Below are 22,299 nucleotides of genomic sequence, written 5' to 3' on the forward strand. Positions count from 1 at the left end.
TTCTAGGTAAGATCATAGATCTGCCCCCACTTCCAAGCATTATGAGTAGGATTAATTGACCTCATGTCACTGAATAGGCATGGTGTTTTTGGGCACAGGTTTGGGTGTTCATGCACATGAACACACACATTATGTTTTCTGTTAACCTTTGTTTTATTCTCATTGTAGTGAAAAGATTAATTTTTAGCAGCTTCATTGAGGTATAATTGATGCACCATGAAAATCACCCATCTGAAATATTTAATTCACTGATGGTAAATTTACAGTCTTAAAATGTTTTTAAAATGATTTTACAACCATTGTCACAATCTAATTTTAGAATGCTTTTATTACCCCTGTCTCTGAATTATGATACAGAAATTGAATGTATAGTGTGTTTCTATTGAAATTAGTTTTTTTTCACTGAGCATAATTCACCTCAGGCTCATTGGGCTTGTTGCGTGTATCAGTAGCTCCTTTTTATTGCTGAGCATTAAGTATTCTCTGAACATACCACCTGTTTATCTCATCATCACTTGATGATTCTGTTGTTTTCATTTTTTGCTGTTATGAATAATGCTGCAGTGACCATACTTGAGAAAGTTTTTGTCTGGACATATACCTGAATATCTCTTGTATGTATACCTAGGAGTATAATTTCCAGGAATAGGGTACATTTGCACTGAACTTTGAAGAAGCTGACCAGTTGTTTTCCCAGGTGGCTGTACCATTTTATATTCCAGCAGCACATTATGAGCGTTCAGATTCTCCACATCGCTACCAACTTACTGTCTTCTTGATGTTAGCCATCGTAATAGGTGTGAAGTGGTATCTCATTTTGGTATTTTTTTTCTTTTGTTTTATATTTCTCCAATGACTATTGATGTTGTGTTACCTTTCACTTTTTCTTTTTTAAACAGAGTCTCACTCTGTCACTCAGGTTAGAGTCCAGTGGCATGATCTGGGCTCAGTGCAGCCTCAACCGGATGATCCCCCTGCCTCAGGTCTTGAGTAGCTGGGACTACAGATGTGCGCCATCATACCTGGCTAATTTTTGAAAATTTTTTTTTTTTTTTTGAGAGATGGGCTTTCCTCAACGTTGCCCAGGCTGGTGTCAAACTCCTGGACTCGAGCAATCCACCTGCCTAGGCTTCCCAAAGTGCTTGGATTACAGGTTTGTGTTATCTTTCAGTGTGCTTATTGGTCATTTACGTATATTTTTTGGAGTAATGTCTATTTAGATCCTCTTTCCATTTTAAAATTGGGTATATCTTTTTATTATTGAGTCAGAAGAGTGTTTTACATGGTCTCGATATAAGTCCCTAATTGATTGATGATTTTAAAAAAAATGTGTGTGTGAGACAGGATGTCGCTCTTTCATGCAGGCTGTGGTGTAGGATTTGGGAATATTTTCTCCAATTCTAATAATTCTACATTATTCTTAATATATAAGTTGTCTTCTCTCTTTCTTGGTAGTATTGTTTTGAGGCAGAAAAGTTTTTAATTTTGAGAGAAACCAGATTATTCTCTTGGCACTTGTGCCTTTGACTTCACTTTTTTTTTTTTCTGAGACGGATCTCGCTCTGTCGCCCAGGCTGGAGTGCAGTGGCGTGATCTTGGCTCACTGCAACCTCCGCCTCCTGGGTTCAAGCAATTCTCCTGCCTCAGCCTCCCAAGTGTCTGGGACTACAGGCACGTGCCTCTGTGCCCGGCTAAATTTTTGTATTTTTAGTAGAGATGGGGTTTCACTGTATTAGCCAGGATAGTCTCGATCTCCTGACATCGTGATCCACCTGCCTTGGCCTCCCAAAGTGCTGGGATTATGGGCATGAGCCACCGAATCCAGCCTTGACTTCCTATTTAAGACACCATTGCCTAACCCAAAAGCATGAAGATTTTATTTTGTTTTACTTTTATTGTGTGTGACATGTCTATATAAGTATCTGCCCATTTAAAAACTGTGTTCTTCTTTTACAAGTTATAGCTAAGTCCTCGATATGTTCTGGATGCAAGTCTTTTATCAGAAATAAGAGTCTGCACATATTGTTGCTGTCTGGCTAGTTGTTTCATTTTCTTGGTGGTATCCCTTATAGCTCAAAAGCTTTTGCTTTGGTGAAATTCAGTTTTTCAAGTTTTCCTCTTATTACTACGCTCTTGGTGTTGTATCTAGAGAATCTTTATCCAACCTAAGGTCACAAATGTTTAAACTCAGATTTTTTTCCTGAAATTTATAGTTTGATCTGTCATGTTTAGGGTAAGATCCATTGTAAGTTATTTTTTGCACATATTGTGAGGTAAGAGTTTGAAGTCATCATTTTGCACGTGATGTACCAGCAGCATCTGTTGAAAAGACCATTCCTTCTCCACTTACTTACCATAAAACCTTTTTCAGAAATCAGCTCGTGGGCTCAAGTAATCCACTCAACTTGGCCTCCCAAAGTGCTAGAATTACATGCACGCAGCACCGTGCCTGGCACTAGTTTGTATATTAAGGGATTTATAGCTTATATGTTCCTTTAAGCGCTTTAACCTGTCTTTAGGTTATATGTGGGGCCCAAAAATTTTAATCTATGAAACACAATTTTACATTGTTGAAAAATAGTTGATGTCTCTGGGCTTAACCTCTTGCAGAGGATGAGAGCCAGTTGTCGGTTGTGTTCTATCTGAATTTTCACTGTTGCAGATCCTGGCATCGTGGGGCTTTTAACTGTGCTTTCACATGAGTTCAAAAAATATCTTCCGGCTCAGTGTGATGACTCATGCCTGTAGTCTCAGCACTTTGGCAGCCTGTGGCATGTGGATTGCTGGAGCCAAGGAGTTAGAGACCAGCCTGGGCAATATAGAAATACTCCACCTCTATAAAAAATACAAAAATTAGACAGGTGTGGTGGTGCATGTCGGTCGCCTCAGCTACTCAGGAAGCTGAGACAAGAGGGTCACTTGGGTTCAGGAATTGGAGGCTGAAGTGAGCTAGGATTACACCATTGCACTCCAGCCTGGGCAATAGAGCAAGATTCTGTCTTTAAAAAATAAAAATGTATATTCTACAGTGAATTTCAGGTTTAGGATTTATCCAGAAACACAGGATAATTTTATAAAAAATCTTAATTCATTTTCTCATATTATTGAACTAACTAGAAATAATGTATCATCTGGGTATCTCATGAAAAAGCAGCAGAAATCCTTAATATAATTGGTTGCAATAATATTATTGCAAATGCCAACCCATTATTATCTAATAGTGAACCACTAGAAGCATGCTTCATAAGAAACAGATACACATTCCCCCCAGGTACTCATCAGTTTCCTAGATGTTTAAACCAGTCCAGATTACTTGTAAATAATTAGAAAGTAAAGGGCACATCTTCTTTTGCAGGTTATATGATTATATATGTAGGAAACCAGTCAGAATCATTTAGAAAATGAATAAAATCCAAACATTTATAATCTGACATTACTTCAAGAAATGTTAAAATCCAGATATAATAAGACTTTAGATTAAAAACAGGTGAAAAAAAATACACTTCAGTTTCTTTAAATGTATTCTATGCACACATTTGACTAAAAATCTAAATGTTTTGTATGGCAAAACCAACTAAAATGTGTCAAAGGCCATGTAAGAGAAAGGGTAGGCTATTTGCAAGAAGATGACAAAGGGTTCGATTTGCAAAGAACAAATCCAGGCTAGGCACGGTGGCTTACACCAGTAATCCCAGTGCATTGAGGGGCCAAGATGGGAGGATTGCTTGCCCTCAGGAGTTTGAACCCAGCCTGGGCAACAAAGGAAGACCCCCACTGTATAGTTTTTTAAAAGAAGCAATCCACAAAATAAATGAGAAGAGACTCAAGAAATTCTCAATCTAATTAAAGAAGTGGAGCTAAAAATCTAAGAATTAAAATGTTTGACACCTAGTAGGTTGGCAGACGGTAAATTTTGCTTATGCTCAGTCTTAGCAAAGGGTTTGGAAAAAAAGGCAGGTTAAGACATTGTTTATGTGCATGTAGACTATAACTATCTTGTGGATGGTACTTTGATGAAATCTGTTATTTTCAAGATACGTATATTCTTTAACCCATTGCTGCTTTATAAAAAAGATAATTAACCTATAGTTCCATTCTGGAAATTCTATTCATGTTGCCAGTAAACACAAAGTGATGGCTCTGTTTATATTCATATGGAAATACCTGTAAGATAGACCACAAGAGAAAAGCTTGATATAGAAGAGATAAATAATATTGTAATTCTTTTACATTTTTGTTGTAAAATCAGTTACAGTTTGAAACAATTTCAAGCTAACAGAAAGCCCCCAGAAAGCATCCATGTACATGGTGCAATAAACTTTTTCCTGTACTATTTGACAGTAAGTTGCCAGCACAATGCCCTATCTCTCAGCTACTTCCATGTGTAATTTTTATAAACAAGGACATTGGCCTGTGTAACCACAATACAGTCAGCACAATAAGGAAAATCATCGTGTGCATGCGCACATTTACATCTGTATTTATCTGTGTTCTTACACAGGTTGAAGGCCAAAAGCTCATACCTGTATCTTCACTTCTGTTCTTAACATCCAGGGCTTGTTTTTTGTTTGCTGGTTTGTTTCTTTTCCTATTTATAAGTCTTTCATAGAACCATACCAACCAGATATTTTCAGCCTGTTGATTTATTCCATCATTTCCCCAGTGTTTATCTTGCGTACTAGTGCCACCATCGAGCCTCCCGCTGCTTGACCCATGTCCTTTACTCACATGGGACACTCCTTGGTGGGCTGTTACCACCTTGCCTGCCACTCATCTGCCTCTGTCTGCCCAGGGACTTGGCAACTTCTCCTGCTCCTCCTGAACCTTCTCATCCTGCTGTGCTTCCCGGGGCAACCACCTGCCACACTTAGCACCATGTAATGGCATCTGGAATGAATTGCTGGGGAGAGGGGAAGGACTGTGATAATATGAGTGTGTGCATGCATGTGAATGAGCTTTTATGTATGTAAGTGTATTTTGGGAGAGCTGCAAGAAACCATAGAAGTATTATTATTTTTTGTTTTGTTTTGAAACAAACTCTCACTTTGTTGCCCAGGCTAGAGTGCAGTGGTGCAATCTCAGCTCAGGGCAACCTTCGTCTCCCAGGTCCAAGTGATTCTCCTGCCTCAGCCTCCTGAGTAGGTGGGATTACAGGTGAGTGCCACCATGCCCAGATAAATTTTATATTTTTAGTAGAGACTGGGTTTCACCATGTTGGTCAGGCTGAACTCATACTTCTGACCTCAAATGATCCACCTGCCCTGGCCTCTTCCAAAAAACTAGAATACTAAGGTGTCTGAGGAACAACTCTAGGCCATGGCTGCCACTGCACCCACTCTCCTTTTGACTTTGGAGGTGGGATACTGTGTGGCTGGCACTGGCGGCTTTGGGGCATAGTGAAGCTGTCAGTGGTGTCAGAGGCATTGCCAACCAGATGCATATCTTGTTATTGGAGGGCCTTCCTTCACCAGGCAGAATGAGGGTACCAAGGAGTGACCTTGATGGGATTAGGGTGCAGACAAGGAGACCAAAAGAAGGCACAGATCCCTCTGCCTTCTCTGGCCTGTTGTCTCCACATAGTGTGTTCTTGTGGCAGAGACTCACACAAAGCCAGTTGCTGTGCAGAGCGCAAGCTTCAACACAAACCCAGAGGATGGGTTTGCAGCTGAGAGACATCAGCTTTGATGGCTAGCCACGGCTACCCTCTTTGGCTACTCAGGAAATATACACACCCTTCCCTGCACATGTGACTTTCTGTACAACACAACTGTTCCATCCAACAAAGTGCAACTTCCTACAGATAAATCACTTTTTACCATCTACTCAAAATGAGGAGATGTAGTGTTCCAACAGCCACACCTGTCTCTGGGAGACTGACTAGTCATGAGGCGTATCACGTACTCTTCAAATTCAATCCTAGCCTATTTGAGTAATCTCTAGTCTAATGGACAAATGGAAAAGAAACCTCCAATAAAACTTCTGTAAAATATTGCACAAAAGAAGGGAATAGTTAATATATGCAAATACATAATCTGCATACAAACACATTCATAACAGGAAAGGAAGAAAATACGTGTAGTTGCTACAGCCTATGTTTCTGCAACTTCCAAGACTTTTTTTGGATTTAACCTTTTTAATTCATACATTTGTACATATTTATAGGGTAACTGTGATATTTGTTTTATGTATCATCTGTGGTATGATCAAGTCAGAGTAGCTGGGGTGTCTATAACCTTGACTATTTATGATTTCAAGTTCTGTCTTCTAACTAATTTGGAATGTACAATGCATTGTTGTTAACTATAGTCATTCTAATCTGCTGTCAATTGTCACAAAAATTTATTCCTTATTTAGTTTACTACCTTACATTAACGTTTTTAGTTGTTTTGTTTTGTTTTTTTTTTTTTTTGAGATATGGTCTCGCTCTGTCACCCAGGCTGGAGTGCAGTGGTGCAATCTTGGCTCACTGTGAGCTCCACCTCCCGGGTTCACGCCATTCTCCTGCCTCAGCCTTCCAAGTAGCTGGGACTATAGGCGCCTGCCACCATCCCTGGCTAATCTTTTGTATTTTTAGTAGAGACAGAGTTTCACTAAGTTAGTGAGGATGGTCTTGATCTCCTGACCTCATAATCCACCCACCTCAGCCTCCCAAAGTGCTGGATTACAGGCATGAGCCACCGTGCCCGGCTTTTCGGCTTTTCTTTTTTTTTTTCTTTTGAGACAGTCTTGCTCTGTCACCCAGGCTGGAGTGCAGTGGCACGATCTCTGTTCACTCCAAGCTCCGCCTCTGGGGTTCATGCCATTCTCCTGCCTCAGCCTCCCAAGTAGCTGGAACTACAGGTATGTGCCACCATACCCAGCTACATTTTTGTATTTTTAGTAGAGACGTGGTCTCACCCTGTTGGCCATGCTGGTCTTGAACTCCTGACCTCAGATGATTTGCTTGCCTCGGCCTCCCAAAGTACTAGAATTGCAGGCATGAGCCACTACTCCCAGCCTAGATATTCAATAACAAGGATTTTGTTTGCCTATTTTGACCTTCAAATGAGAGACATTACCCAGTATGCACTCTTTTGTATCTGGCCACAAAAGTCCGCTTCAAATTACCTATCCTAATTGTGGGCAAAGCTTTATGCAGAAAGGTATGCTTTGTCCTCTTATTAATAAAAGAGATTTATGAGGAGGAAAAAAAAAGCAACGTATCTCATCATTGAAATTGCCAAAAATTATACCATCTCTACTCTGGAATATTGAGTTTTTTGTTTTGTTTTGTTTTTTGTTTTGAGACGGAGTCTCGCTCTGTCGCCCAGGCTGGAGTGCATTGGCGTGTTCTCACTGCAAGCTCTGCTTCCCGGGTTCATGCCATTCATTTTCCTGCCTCAGCCTCCAGCCTCCCTAGTAGCAGGGACGACAGGCACCTGCCACCACGCCCAGCTAATTTTTTGTATTTTTAGTAGAGATGGGGTTTCACCGTGTTAGCCAGGATGGTCTCGATCTCCTGACTTCATGATCTGCCCGCCTCAGCCTCCCAAAGTGCTGGGATTACAGGCGTGAGCCACCACGCCTGGCTGAAATATTGAGTTATTAAAACTGATGTATATAAGGGTTTTTCAATGGTTTTAATAATAGTATTTTTAGTATTCAGTGAACGTGGATTGTGACTGAATTTTCTTTAATTCTAAAGATAAGAATTTGCTGGAGAAAAAAAATTAGCAAGTAATTGCAGAATATTAATATGTGGCTAAAACTTTGTCTTGGTTGGGACTATAGGCAATTCCTACACTCTGCTACCTAGCAAACTTGTGTCCTTTCTAAGACTTTTAAAGTCTTTATTTAAAATGGGTATAGATTGCTGTATTTATAGGGAGCATGGAGAGGAGTTCCCTACACAATCTAGCTGAAAGCCCTGACACGCAATCATATAATTTCATTTGCTTTTATAGGCATTTCCCTGGAAGTGGCAGCAGTGACAGGAAAGGAAGAATCAAGATCCCAATTATGATTTATACCACATTCAAGGTAATAAGGGTTAATGCAATTTTTTTATAAAAAATATTTGTGGTTAAAATTAAAGTTTATCAGTTGCTTTAACTTCTAAAGTAGTATTTTATCGATTAGTTCTTGATTGACATGTGTATTTGTAAATCAGTCACTGGGATAAAATATTTTTTAAATGTGGATATAAAGTCAACTCATACAATTCAGAGGATATGTAAAATAGTCATTCATGTTTGTAAAAGTATAAACAGAAGTTGTGGCACAATTTAGAATTCAATCCCAGTCTCTAGTGTTGCAAAATAAACCTATTAGGCAAGTGCCGATATAATCAGCTTAATTTTTTATCAATGCTTAATTATAGTAAATTAAATATTTAAAGTATAAAATCCAGTTAGTTTTGAGATGCACATACCTAATAAACCATCTTCATTGCCACCAAGATACTGAAATATCCATACCCCCGAAAGTTTTCTTGTGTCGCCTTGTAATTCATGACCCTGCCCAGTATTTAGGCAACATGCTGATTTTCCATTTAAGCTTAGTTTGCATTTTCTAGAAAGTCATATATATGATATATGATATGACAACGTGGACTATTTTCATGGGGTGGAGATTATTGTGGCTTCTTTTACTTCACATAGTTGTTATGAAATTCATCCAGTGTTGCATGTATCAATAGGAGATTCCATTTTGTCATTGATTAATACACTGTTGTATACCTGGGTCAAAATTTGTTCATCCATTTGTCTGTTGATTGCCATTTGGGTTCTTCCAGTTTGGGGCTAATGCAAATAGAGCTACTATGAACATTTGTGTACAAGTTTTTGTGTGGACATAGGCCTTCATTTCTCTTGAGTAGATATCTGGGAATGGAACAGCTGGGATCTATGGTAGGTATATAACTTTTGAAGGAAGTGTCAAACTGTTTATTTTACATTTCCATCAGCACGGTGTGAGAGTTTTGGTTGACATTCTTGTGAATACTTGTATGGTCAATCTTATTTTTACCATCTTAAGTTGATATGCAGTGATTGCTCATTGTGGTTTTAATTTGCAATTGCCTAATAGGTTTATTTTCTCTCAAAGGATAGCTTTATGAGGTCTAGAGAACACTGAAAGTGTTTTGAGTAAATCTGGCTCATAATTATGTGAGTATGTGTATACACATATTAAGCCATGTCCAAGTGAATTTCATGTTTTTAGCAGTTTTCAGTAATTTACTGCTTGTGACATTAGGAATTAATTACGTTCTTTTTTTAATAAGTTGGTAAAATATGCCAGTGAAACCTTCTGGGCCTTGAGGTTTCTCTGATAGTAAGTTTCCTAACTCCCTTTGTTACAAAAATTACCCTCATCTGGATGTGCACCCTATTGTCACTCCCCAACCTGAGGTGGAAGAATCACTTGAGCCTGGGAGTTCTAGGCCAACCTGGGCAACATAGTGAGATTCCATCTCTTGGGAGGCTGAGGTGGGTGGATCATCTGAGGTCAGGAGTTCAAGACCAGCCTGGCCAACATGGTGAAACCCCATCTCTACTAAAAATACAATAACAACAACAACAAAAAATTAACCCAGCATAGTGGCAGACACCTGTAATCCCAGCTACTCAGGAAACTGAGGCAGGAGAATCACTTGAACCCGGGAGGTGGAGGTTGCAGTGAGCCAAGATCTTGTCATTTCACCCCAGCCCAGGCAACAAGAGCAAAACTCCATCTCAAAAAAAAAAAAAAATGTTTTAATCGATACAGGGCTATCAGTTTTCTCTTCTGTGAATCTTGTAATGAATCTCAAAATGGATACATGACACATTTTCCTATTTAAGGTAAAGTACACATTTATACCTTAGAATAGTCAGAAGTCAGGTTCTTATTGTATGATTAGTAATGCAAATATTGATAAGGTCATGTTGATACTTAGTATTGAGAAGAATTCTGAAATATTCACTTGTTCATCTGTAAGTTTCATGAATTGATTACCTTTTTTGGAATTTTTCCTGGTGTTCCCAAACTTGATACTTACAGGCTATTTGTAACAGCTTTTACTTCGATCTGCTCTGGTTTTTAGCACATGAAATGGATTTTCATTAGGTTCAGCGTATAACATATATTCAGTTGTTTATTTCAGATTTTAAAAGAACAGAAAGGGCCTATGGAATCATTGCTTACTTTGAAACCAGCCCAGTAGTCCCATAGGATAAACAGAAATTTAACCCTGCTGTTAAAGCTTGAAACTTGTATTTATCTGCCTTCCCTCAAAAAAAGACCTTCAGGAAGTATCAAAGAGCTGAAACTCACCAGATCACAGTGCCAGATGCTTCCTTGCTCTTCCCTAATTCCTGTTTTCTTATACAATGTTACATTTCTTCCTGCCAAATAGACTCCCAGTTTTAGTCAGTGAAGGAGATGGATTTAAGACTGAGCTTCCCTCTCCTTGGCTGCACCACCCGGGTTACAGCCTTCTTCCTTAGCAATACTTGTCACTGGGTTTCTGTGCGGTGAGAAGCAGGACCCAGACCAAACCTCTTTTGTTTCGATAACAACATGAACGACCATCTTAACTGTTACTCTTTACTGAAAAATTTTACTTTTCAACTGCTGGCTCATTTTTCACTATCTCTCCTTCCTTTGACCTCACATCTCTTTTTTCTTTTTGATTTTACAGTCCAGAACTTAATGCTCCATAAATTCAAATTTTAAGGTTAAAAAAAGAGGAATAACTAATATTTACACTCCCAGAAAATGTGGTGCATATACACCATGGAATACTATGCAGCCGTAAAAAGGATGAGTTCATGTCCTTTGCAGGATGAAGCTGGAAACCATCATTCTCCACAAACTAACACACAAACGGAAAACCAAACGCCGCATGTTCTCACACATAGGTGGAAGTTGAACAATGATAACACATGGACACAGGGAGGGAAACATCACACACCGGGGCTTGTGCGGGGTGGGGGGCTAGGGGAGGGATAACATTCGGAGAAATACCTAATGTAGGTGACAGGTTGATGGGTGCAGCAAACCACCATGGCACGTGTATACCTATGTAACAAACCTGCACGTTCTGCACATGTATCCCTTAAAAAAAAAAATCTAACTCAGGAGATTGCTTTGAGGATTATATAAGATAATGCATATTTAAAAAGGGAAAGAAAGTGTGTGTAGAGAAAGTATTATTTTTTAATGAACTGAAGGTTGATTCATAGGTATATGTTTATAGATTTACCTAGAGTTTTGAGTTCATGTGCAGTTTTACAATGTAAGTGGAAAAGAATCTGAAGGTCATTGTGACATAATAAAGCTAGATATTGAAAGCCAAAAAGATTTGGCCTCAGTGTGGCACTTTGAATACTAATCGCTGAATGACAGTTTTTCAGACTGTAATCATTGCTCTTTAAAAATTAAGAGAAAATATATTTATAACATTTGTATTACTTTTATCACAATTTCTGAATTTAGTTATCAGTAGATAAGACAAAATAGATAAGCGTCTGCTTCCCTGCTTTCTTACTAAGATGTATATTTTTATTCATACCTGAAGGCAGTGTTTTTCAATCATTTCCATGTTCGCAGCTCAGGTCTTTAAGGACAGAGGATGCATATTGGGGCAGCTTGCATTCTGAATCCTAAGTGGCTCTCTGATGTCTTAACTTCTTTCTTTCCTATTTGTGAGGATTCAGGAGATAATGTATGCAAACTGCCTGTTATTAGTATTATTGGTTGTATTAATAATCTGCTTTGCAATGTGAAAATCTCCTTTGTATTAAATAGTCCTGGCAGATGATCCTTGACCCTTATGTGGAAAGTACCCATTGTCTAGTGAAAACATGTACTGTGTGTTCCTAGCTGTGAGACTTTGAGAAAGATACTTGACCATTCTGAGCTCCTACCTCACAGACATTCATGAAGCTCAGTGAGATAATGGCTGTAATGTATCTAGCACAACTTGGTTTTTAGAAAGGATTGACTTAAAATGTGTAAAATTCAGTGGCATTTAATTACATTCATAAGGTTTACAAGCATCATCACTATGTATTTCCAGAATTTTCCATCATTCCAAACAGAAATTCTGTACCCAATAAGCAATAACTTTCCATTCTTTCCTCCCTGACACCCTGGTAACTTCTTAATCTAATTTGCGTTTCTGCGAATTTGCTTATTTGGGTACCTCACATAAAAGGAATCATGCAATACTTGCCCTTTTACGTGTGACTTACTTCACTTAGCCTAATGCTTTCGAGGTTCAGCCAGGTTGTAACAATATGTCTGATAGCATTGATCAGAACTTCATTCTTTTTCATGGTTGAGTAATATTCCATTGCATGTGTACGTCACATTTTGTTTATCCCTTCATCTATGGATGGACACCTGGGGTGTGTCCACCTTTTGGTAATTGTGATTACTGCTGCAGTGAATACTGTCCTCGGACTTCCCTTTTTTCTCTTGTCTTCAGCCAGCATCAGCAGTTGCACGTCAGCACTCAGCATGTTTCTGAGTTCATTTTTGCAGTTCTTTTGGGTATACACCTGGGAGTGGAATAGCTTAGTCATACAGTAATTCTGTGTTTAACTTTTTGAGAAACTTCCAAACTTTTTCACAGTGACTGTACTGTTTTACTTTCCTACCAAGAATATTCAAGCGTTCTAATTTCTCCACTTCTTTGAAACAGCACTTGTTATTTTTTAATTATTATTATAGCCATTCTAGTAGGTATGATGTGATATCTCATTTTAGGATTGATTTTCTTCCCCTAATAATGAATGATTTTGAACATTTTCTTATGTGCTTATTGGCCATTTGTATATCTTTGGTGGAATTACTATTTAAGTCTTTTTTTTTTTTTTTTTTTGAGATGGAGTCTTGCTCTGTCACCTGGCTGGAGTGCAGTTGCATGATCTCGGCTCACTGCAGCCTACACCTCCTGGGTTCAAGTGATTCTCATGCCTCAGCCTCCCGAGGAGAGCTGGGACTACCAATACGCACCACCACGCCCAGCTAATTTTTGTATTTTTAGTAGAGACAGTGCTTCACTATGCTGGCCAGGAATGGCCTCGATCTCTTGACCTCATGATCCGCCTGCCTCAGCCTCCCAAAGTGCTGGAATTACAGGTGTGAGCCACCATGCTTGGCCTACTATTCAAGTATTTTGCCTGTTGTAAAGTTTAAATAATAAACTCTGGTCAGCTATATGATTTCTAAATATTTTGTCCCATTCCATAGAGTGTCTGTTCTCTTTCATTTTAGAGACAGAGTCTTGCTGTGTTGCTCAGGCTGGAGTGCAGTGACACAATCGTAGCTTACTGTAATCTCAAGCTCCCGAGCTCAAACAATCCTCCCATATCAGCCTCGGGAGTCACTGGACCTATAGGCGCACACTACCCTGCATGGCTTACTTTTGTTTGTTTTCGTAGAGACAGAACTGCCTCTTTCTTCATAGGTAGGGGAGTGTTCTGTGGTAAATATGACCTGGTGATGGATGGATCCAGCTCCCTATTAAATCCAGCAAACATTTGAGGGCAGTTGTCATATTCTGTTCTTTCTTCCAGTCTAAAATGCTCCCAGTTCCTTTAGTCCAAGGGTTAGCACATTAAAGGGCCAGATGCTAAATATTTTAGGCTTCAAAGACTAAGAGACAAAAGCAAGAATAACATGTAGGTATAATGAGATAAAACAAATTTCCACAAAATTTTAATGAATGAAATTCAAAATATAAATGAGTACAACTTTTTGTAATATAGCTCCATTATGGAGAAGAATTGGGTTGTTTTGTGGGGGATGGGGTAGGAAGTAGGGGGTAGGGTGGTCTACAGGAGGATCTTGTGCTAGAAACCTAGGACTAAGACCAAATATGAAAACAAAAGATGCTCCTATCACTTCTATCTTTATAAGAGCTTTAGAAGCTCTGTGCCAGGACCAGGGGCAGAGACCAAATGTGTCTTCCTCTTCATTTGTTTTCTATTTTTGAGACAGTTTGAGACAGAGTCTCACTCTATCACCCAGGCTGGAGTGCAGTGACGTGATCATAGCTCATTGCAGCCTCAAACTCCTGGGCTCAAGCAATCCTCCTGCCTTATCTTCCTGAGTAGCCAGAACTACAGGTGCATGCCACCTACGCCCAGATCATGTTTGTATTTTTTATAAAGATGCAGTCTTGTTATGTTGCCTAGACTGGTCTCAAACTCCTGGGCTAAAGTAATTCTCTCTCAGCCTCTCATGTAGCTGGGACTGCCTGTGCACATCACAATGACTGGCTAAATTCATTATTACTACCATTTCTGTAGAGATGGAGTCTCACTATGTTGCCTAGGCTGGTCTTGAACTCCAGGCCTCTAGCATTCCTCCCACCTTGGCTTTCCAGAGTGTTGGGATTACAGGTGTGAGCTACCATGCCAAGCAATCACAAGGGTCTTTACGATAGCAAGAGGGAGGTAGAAGAGTCAGAATTGGAGGAGATGTGATGATGGAAGCAGAGGTGAGATGCTCCGCTTCTTGCTTTGAAGATAGAGTTAGGAGCCATGAGCCAAGGAATGTGGGTGGCTTCGTGAAGCTGGAAAAGGCAAGGGAACACATTCTCTTTAGGCCCTCCAGGAGGAATGCAGCCCTGCTGACGCCTTGACTTTAGCCTTGTTATGCCTATTTTGGATTTCTGAGCTTCAGAACTGTCAGATAGTGGACTTGTGATGTTTTAAGCCACTCAATGTAGGGTAGTGTGTAAAAGAAGCAAGAAGAAATGAACACGAAGCCAGGCACAGTGGCTAATGCCTACGATCCCAGCATTTTAGGAGGCTGAGGTGGGAGGATCAGTTGAGCCCAGGAGTTCAAAACCAGTCTGTACAACATGGTGAGACCCTGTCTAAAAAAAAAAAAAGTCATGGTAGCACACACCTGTAGTTTTAGCTACTAAGGAGGCTGAGGCGGGAGGATTGCTTGAGCATGTGAGTTCAAAGTTGCAGTGAGCTGTGATTGCACCACTTCACTCTAGCCTGGTTGACAGAGGGAGTTCTTGTCTTTAAAAAAAAAAAAAGAGAGAGAAAAGAAAAGAAATGAGTGAGCATGGTGGGAATGGGGACAGACGGCAATATTAAATAGAGTGTTCAGGGTTGTCCTCATAAGTGAAAACTGAACAAAGGCTTGAAGGAGGGAAAGGAGCTGGCCAAGGTGCTTAGGGAAGAGCATTGCAGGCAGAAGCAACAGAATGAAGATGTTAGGAGGGAACTCCTTGGTGTGTCTAAGGCTCAGGATGGAGTCCAGTGCAGCAGAGAGAGGGAGGAAGAGAAGCAGGGGAGGAGGCCAGGGAGGTGTTGGGCTGAGATCACTACAGGTTGTGTCAGCCCTGGGAGGTTATTGCTGGGGCGTTGACTTTTACTCTGACTGAGATGGGAACTGCAGGAAGGTTCTGAGCAGAGAGGTGACATGATCTGTCTCTCTATTTAAAAGCACCCCCTGGCTGCTGATTTGGGAAAGACTACAGGGAGGTTTTGGTAGAAGCAGGGAGGCCAAGCTGTCACGATGTGCGGGTGGGAGATGATAGTGGTCCTGACCAGGGTCCTGGTGGCGGTGAGAGATGGTCAGAACCTGGATACATGTTGAAGACTATCAACAGGATTTCCTGAGAGACTGCACGTGGGGTGTAAGAGAAGGCAGGGGTCATGGTGGAGTTTGATTCAAATTGAATTATTAAGTAATTAAAAAAAAACACTACTGCCTTTCCCAATCCTACCAAGTAAAGGATGCTAGATGAAAGAAATCTCAAGTCAGGCCAAGTGCAGTGGCTCACACCTGTAGTTCCAACAGTTTGAGAGGCAGAGATGGGAGTGGCTTTTAAGGCCAAGAGTCAGCAGCCTTGGCAACATAGCAAGACCTCCTCTCTACAAAAATAAAAGAAAGAAATTTAGTAAAATAAATGTAGCCAGGCATGGTGGTGTATGCATGTGGTTTCAGTTACTCAGAAGGCTGAAGTGGGCAGATAACTTTTGAGGCTAGGAGTTTGAGGCCAGCTTGGGCAACATAGCAAGACTTCTCTCTCTACAAAAATTTAAAAAAAAATAGCCTGGCATGGTGGAACCTGCCTGCATTCCCAGGTATTAGGGAGGCTTAGGCAGAAGGATCTCTTGATGTCAGTTGGTCAAGGCTGTAGTGAGCCATAATTACACCACTGCACTCCAGCCTGGGTGATGGAGCAGAACCCTGTCTCAAAATACAAATAAAATGAAATCTCAAGTCAGACCAGTTCCATCTAGGCTATGCAGGCCTTTCAACTGCATAGCCACATGATTGGGTTTGTGTGGCTGTGGATGAGAAGACTGCTGCCCAATTATTGTTGACTGTATAATCAGTTTATTTTTAAATATAGTAGTAATGGTCTTGATGGTCTCAGATACATGTGGGTTTTGGAATTCTTTTTGGGACAAGTTTTAACATCTAATTGGTTCCATCATTTCATATTTTTTATCAGATCAATTTTTTTTGTTTGTTTGTTTTGAGACAGAGTCTCACTTTGTCACCCAGGCTGGAGTACAATCTTGTCTCACTGCAACCTCCACCTCCCAGGTTCATGCGATTCTCCTCCATCAGCCTCCTGAGTAGCTGGGATTACAAACACGTGCCACCACTCCCGGCTACTTCTTTGTATTTTGGTAGATACGGGGTTTTACCACATTGGCCAGGCTAGTCTCGAATCCCTGACCTCAAATGATCCACCCACTTTGGCCTCCCAAAGTGCTAGTTTTATAGGAGTGAGCCACCGTGCCAGGCACTTAACAATTTTTAATAGAATCAGAGTTGATATTACACTACCTAATCAGTTTTGATTAATGAAAAATGAAATTGTGTTGTTTGCACTTTATCCAAATTTGGTGTCATATTGGCTAAATCAGATCAACGCTTGAACAGAGGCAAAATTAGAGCTTCTTTATCACGCGACATTATGTTGTTCTTGAAGAAGATGCCATTTTTCTATTGTAGTCTTTATAATAAACAGCTGCTATCATTGCAAACTTGCTGTTTTGGCACATAGGAATTTTTCACTAGAAGGCATGTGAAGAAAGACCAAGGCCATTTGTAATGAATTTAGCATTCATTGTTTGACTGCATGACTGTCCCGGAGCTGTAACTTTACTAATGAATTTTTCAGAACCCACTTGGCTAGCAACTGAGACTAACCAGCCACTCACCCTCATTATTCAGTGTTCTTTTATTCTTGTCTATTCCTTCTCAAACTTGGCTACGCTCACAAAGTGATAAAAACTTGCATTTCTTTTCTTTTTAATTTTTATTTATTTATTTATTTTGAGATGAAGTGTTGCTCTTGTTACCCAGGCTGGAGTGCAGTAGCATGGTCTGGAATCACTGCAACCTCTAGGATCATAGTAACCTCTTGATCCTTGTGCCCCTGTGGTTTTATGCCTTACTCTTAATGGGAACCATAAACATAGTTCTAAGGAGGCTGGGAGGTCTGGACTGGGTGGAATTCACCCCAGCATGGCAAAGCAGCTGTGGCCAGACTACTTCTCTAGATTCCTCCTCACTGGACAGGGCATCTCTGAAGGAAAGGCCCCAGTCAGGGGCTTACAGATAAAACTCTCATCTCCCTGGGACAGAGCACCTGGGGGAAGGAGCAGCTGTGGGCGCAGCTTCAGTGGATTTAAACTTTCCTGCCTGCCGACTCTGAAGAGAGCAGCTGATCCTGACAAGTGGGATTCTCCCAGCACAGCGCACCAGCTCTGCTGTGGGACAGACTGCCGCCTCAAGTGGGTCGCTGACCCCTGAGCCTCCTGACCAGGAGAGACCTCCCAACAGGGGTTGAGAGACACCTCGTACAGGAGAGCTCTGGCTGGCATCAGGTTAGTGTCCCTCTGAGATGCAGTATCCAGAGGAAGGAGGAGGCAGCAATGTTAGCTGTTCTGCAGCCTCCGGTGTTAATACCCAGGTGGACAGGGTCTGGAGTGGACCTTCGGCAAACTGCAGCAGACCTGCAGAACAGGAGGGGCCTGACTGTTAGCATAAAAGCTAAGAAACAGAAAGCAACACTATCAACATCAACAAAAAAGACCCCACACAGAAACGTCTTCCAAAGGCCATCAGCATCAAAGATCATAGGTAGATAAATCCACGAAGATGAGGATAAAACAGTGCAAAAATGCTGAAAATTCCAAAACCAGAATTCCTCTTCTCCTCAAATGGTAGCAACTCCTATCCAGCAAAGGCACAAAACTGGACAGAGAATGAGACTGACTAATTGATAGAAGTAGGCTTCAGAAGGTGGGAATAGCAAACTCCTCTGTGCTAAAGGAGCATAGACTAACCAAATGCAAGGAATCTTAGAACCTTGATAAAAGGCTACAGGAACTGCAATCTAGAAGAATCAGTTTATAGAGGAACATAAATGACCTGATGGAGCTGAAGAAACCCAGCACAGGAACTTTGTGAATCATGCACAAGTACCAATAACTGAATTGATCAAGCAGAAGAAAGGATATCAGTGATTGAATATCACTTTGCTGAAATAAGGCATGAAGACAAGATTAGAGAAAAAAGGAATGAAAAGGAATGAACAAAGCCTTCAAGAAATATGGGACTATGTGAAAAGGCCAAACCTATGATTGATTGGTGTACCTGAAAGTGATGGGGAGAATGGAACCAAGTTGGAAAACACACTTCAGGATTTTATACTGGAGAACTTCTCCAACCTAGCCAGACAGGCTAACATTTAAATTCAGGAAATAGAACCACTACTAAGATAATCCTTGAGAAGAGCAACCCCAAGTCATGTAATTGTCAGATTCTCCAAAGTTGAAATGAAGGAAAAAATGTTAAGGGCAGCCAGAGAGAAAGGTCAGATTACCTACAAAGGGAAGTTCGTCAGACTAACAGCAGATCTCTCTGCAGAAGCCCTACAAGCCAGAAGAGAGTGGGGGCCAATGTTCAACATTCTTAAAGAAAAGAATTTTCATCCCAGAATTTCATATCCAGCCAAACTAAGCTTCATAAGGAAAGGAGAAATAAAATCCTTTTTAAATAAGGAAATGCTGAGGAATTTTGTCACCACCAGACCTGCCTTACAAGAACTTCTGAAGGAAGTACTAAATATAGAAAGGAAAAACTGGTACCAGCCACTGCAAAAACACACCAAAATATAAAGACCAAGGAAACTATGAAGAAACTACATCAACTAATGTTCAAAATAACCAGTTAGCATTGTGATGACAGGATCAGGTTCACACATAACAATGTTAACCTTAAATGTAAATGTGTTAAATTCCCCAATTAAAAGACACAGACTGGCAAATCGGGTAAAGAACCAAGTCCCATCAGTGTGTTGCATTCATTCAGGAGAACATCTCACATGCAAAGACACACATAGGCTCAAAAGAACGGGATTGGGGAATATCTGCCACACAAATGAAAAGCAGGAAAAAAAAAAAAAAGTAGAGTTGCAATCCTAGTCTCTGCTAAAACAGGTTTTAAACTAACAAAGATCAAAAAGACAAAGAGGATCATTACATAATTATAAAGAGATGAAGGAAACAAGAAGAGGTAACTATCCTAAATATATGTGCACCCACCCAATACAGGAGCACTGCGCTTCATAAAAGAAGTTCTTAGAGACCTACAAAGAGACTTAGACTCCTACACAATAATACTGTGAGGCTTTAACACCCCACTGTCAATATTAGGCAGATCAAGGAGACAAAATATTAACAAGGATATTCAGGACTTGAACTCAGCTCTTAACCAAGCAGACCTAATAGACATCTAGAACTCTCCACCCCAAATCAACAGAACGCATTCTTCTCAGTGCCGCATAGACTTATTCTAAAATTTACCACATAATTGGAAGTAAAGCACTCTTCAGCAAATGAACGGAAATCATACACAGTCTCTCAGACCACAGGGCAATCAAATTAGAACTCAGGGTTAAGAAACTCACTCAAAACCACAGCCTGTTCCTGAATGACTACTGGGTAAATAACGAAATTAAGACAGAAATAAAGAAGTTCTTTGAAAACAGTGAGAAAAATGTACCAGAATCTCTGGGACACAACTAAAGCAGTGTTAAGAGGGAAATCAGAAAGCTGGAAAGATCTGATATCGACACCCTAACATCACAATTATAAGAACTGGAGAAGCAAGAGCAAACAAATTCCAAAGCTAGCAGAAGACAAGAAATAACTAATATCAGAGCAGAACTGAAGGAGATAGAGACCCGAAAAACCCTTCAAAAAAATCTATGAATCCAGGAACTAGTTTGTTGAAAAGATTAACAAAATAGACAGACTGCTAGCTAGATTAATAAGAAAAGAGAGATGAATCAAATAAACATGAGAAAAAATGATAAAGGGAATATCACCACTGATCCCATAGAAATGCAAACTACTGTCAGAGAATACTTATAAACACCTCTATGCAAATAAACTAGAAAATCTAGAAGATACGGATAAATTCCTGGACGCATACACCCTCCGAAGACTTAACCAAGTAGAAGTCGAATCGCTGAATAGACCAATAATACATTCTGCAATTGAAGCTGTAATTAATAACCTAGAAATGAAAAGAAGCCCAGGACCAGTCAGATTTACAGCCAGATTCTACAAGAGGTACAAAGAGGAGCTGGTACCATTCCTCGTGAAACTATTCCAAACAATAGAAAAAGAAGGGCTTCTCCCTAATTCATTTTATGAGGCCAGCCTCATCCTGATACCAAAACCTGTCAAAGACACAACATAAAAAAGAAAATCTCAGGCTGATATCCCTGATGAACACTGATGCAAAAATTCTCAATGAAATACTGGAAAACAAATCAGCACATCAAAAAGTGTATCCACCATGATGAAGTTGGCTTCATACCTGGGATGCAAGGCTGGTTCAATATATGCAAATCAATAAACATAATCCATCACATAAACATAACCAATGACAAAAACCACATGATTGTCTCAATAGGTGCAGAAAAAGCATTTGATAAAATTCAGCATTCCCTCATGTTAAAAACTCTCAGTAAACTAGGTATTGATGAAACATATCTCAAAATAACAAGAGCTATTTAAAACAAGCCCATAGCCAGTATCGTACAGAATGGGCAAATGCTGGAAGCATTCCCTTTGAAAACTGGCACAAGACAAAGATGCCCTCTCTCATCACCCCTATTCACCATAGAATTGGAAGTTCTGGCCAGGGCAATCAGGCAAGAGAAAGAAATAAAGGGTATTCAGATAGGAGGAGAGGAAGTAAAATTGTCTCTCTTTGCAGATGATATGATTATATATTTAGAAAACCCCATCATCTCAGCCCAAAAACTCCTTAAACTGATAAGCAACTTCAACAAAGTCTCACAAAATCAATGTGCAAAAATCACAAGCATTCCTATGCCCCAATAATAGAGAAGCAGAGAGCCAAATTATGAGTGAACTCCCATTCACAATTGGTTCAAAGAGAACAGAATACCTAGGAATAAAATTGAAAAGTGATGTGAAGCACCTCTTCAAGGAGAACTACAAACAACTGCTCAAGTAAATAAAAGAGGATATAAACAAATGGAAAAACCTTCCATGCTCATGGATAGGAGGAATCAATGTCATGAAAATGGCCATACTGCCCAAAGTAATTTATAAATTAAATGCTATTCCCATCAAGCTACCATTGACTTTCTTCACAGAATTAGAAAAAAACTACTTTAAATTTCATATGGAACCAAAAAAGAACTTGTATAGCTAAGACAGTCCTAAGCAAAAAGAACAAAGCTGAAGGCATTGCACTACCTGACTTCAAACTATACTACAAGGCTACAGTAACCAAAGCAGCATGGTACTGGTGCCAAAACAGATACATAGACCAATGGAGCAAAACAGAAAACTCAGAAATAACACCACACATCTACAACCATCTGATCTTCAACAAACTTGACAAAAACAAGCAATATGGAAAGAATTCCCTATTTAATAAATGGTGATGGGAAAGCTGGTTAGCCATATGCAGAAAACAGAAAGTGGACCCCTTCCTTACACAGTATACAGAAATTAACTCAAGATGGATTAAAGACTTATAAATATAAGACCCCACCAAAAAAAAAAAAAAAACCCTAGAGGAAAACCTAGGCAATACCATTCAGGGCATAGGCATGGGCAGAGACTTCATGACTAAAACACCAAAAGCAATTGTAACAAAAGCCAAAATTGGCAAGTGGGATCTAATTAAACTAATGAGCCTCTGTACAGCAAAAGAAACTATTATCAGAGTGAACAGGCAGCCTACAGAATGGAGGAAAATTCTTTGCAATTTCCCTATCTGACAAAGCCCTAGTAT

The 22,299-nt window shown here is 40.0% G+C and overlaps 1 non-coding gene across 1 annotated transcript; it reads left to right on the forward strand.

The window, feature by feature from the left end:
* The first annotated feature begins 491 nt into the window (after window positions 1-491).
* Window positions 492-8,001, forward strand: LOC105466401 (uncharacterized). Its single transcript, XR_011614377.1, has 4 exons — window positions 492-797; window positions 900-1,153; window positions 5,057-5,154; window positions 7,944-8,001. It is a non-coding gene; the product is annotated as an uncharacterized protein (transcript).
* Window positions 8,002-22,299: the final 14,298 nt, after the last annotated feature.

The sequence above is a fragment of the Macaca nemestrina genome, chromosome 15 (assembly GCF_043159975.1).
Source record: "Macaca nemestrina isolate mMacNem1 chromosome 15, mMacNem.hap1, whole genome shotgun sequence".
NCBI lineage: Eukaryota > Metazoa > Chordata > Mammalia > Primates > Cercopithecidae > Macaca > Macaca nemestrina.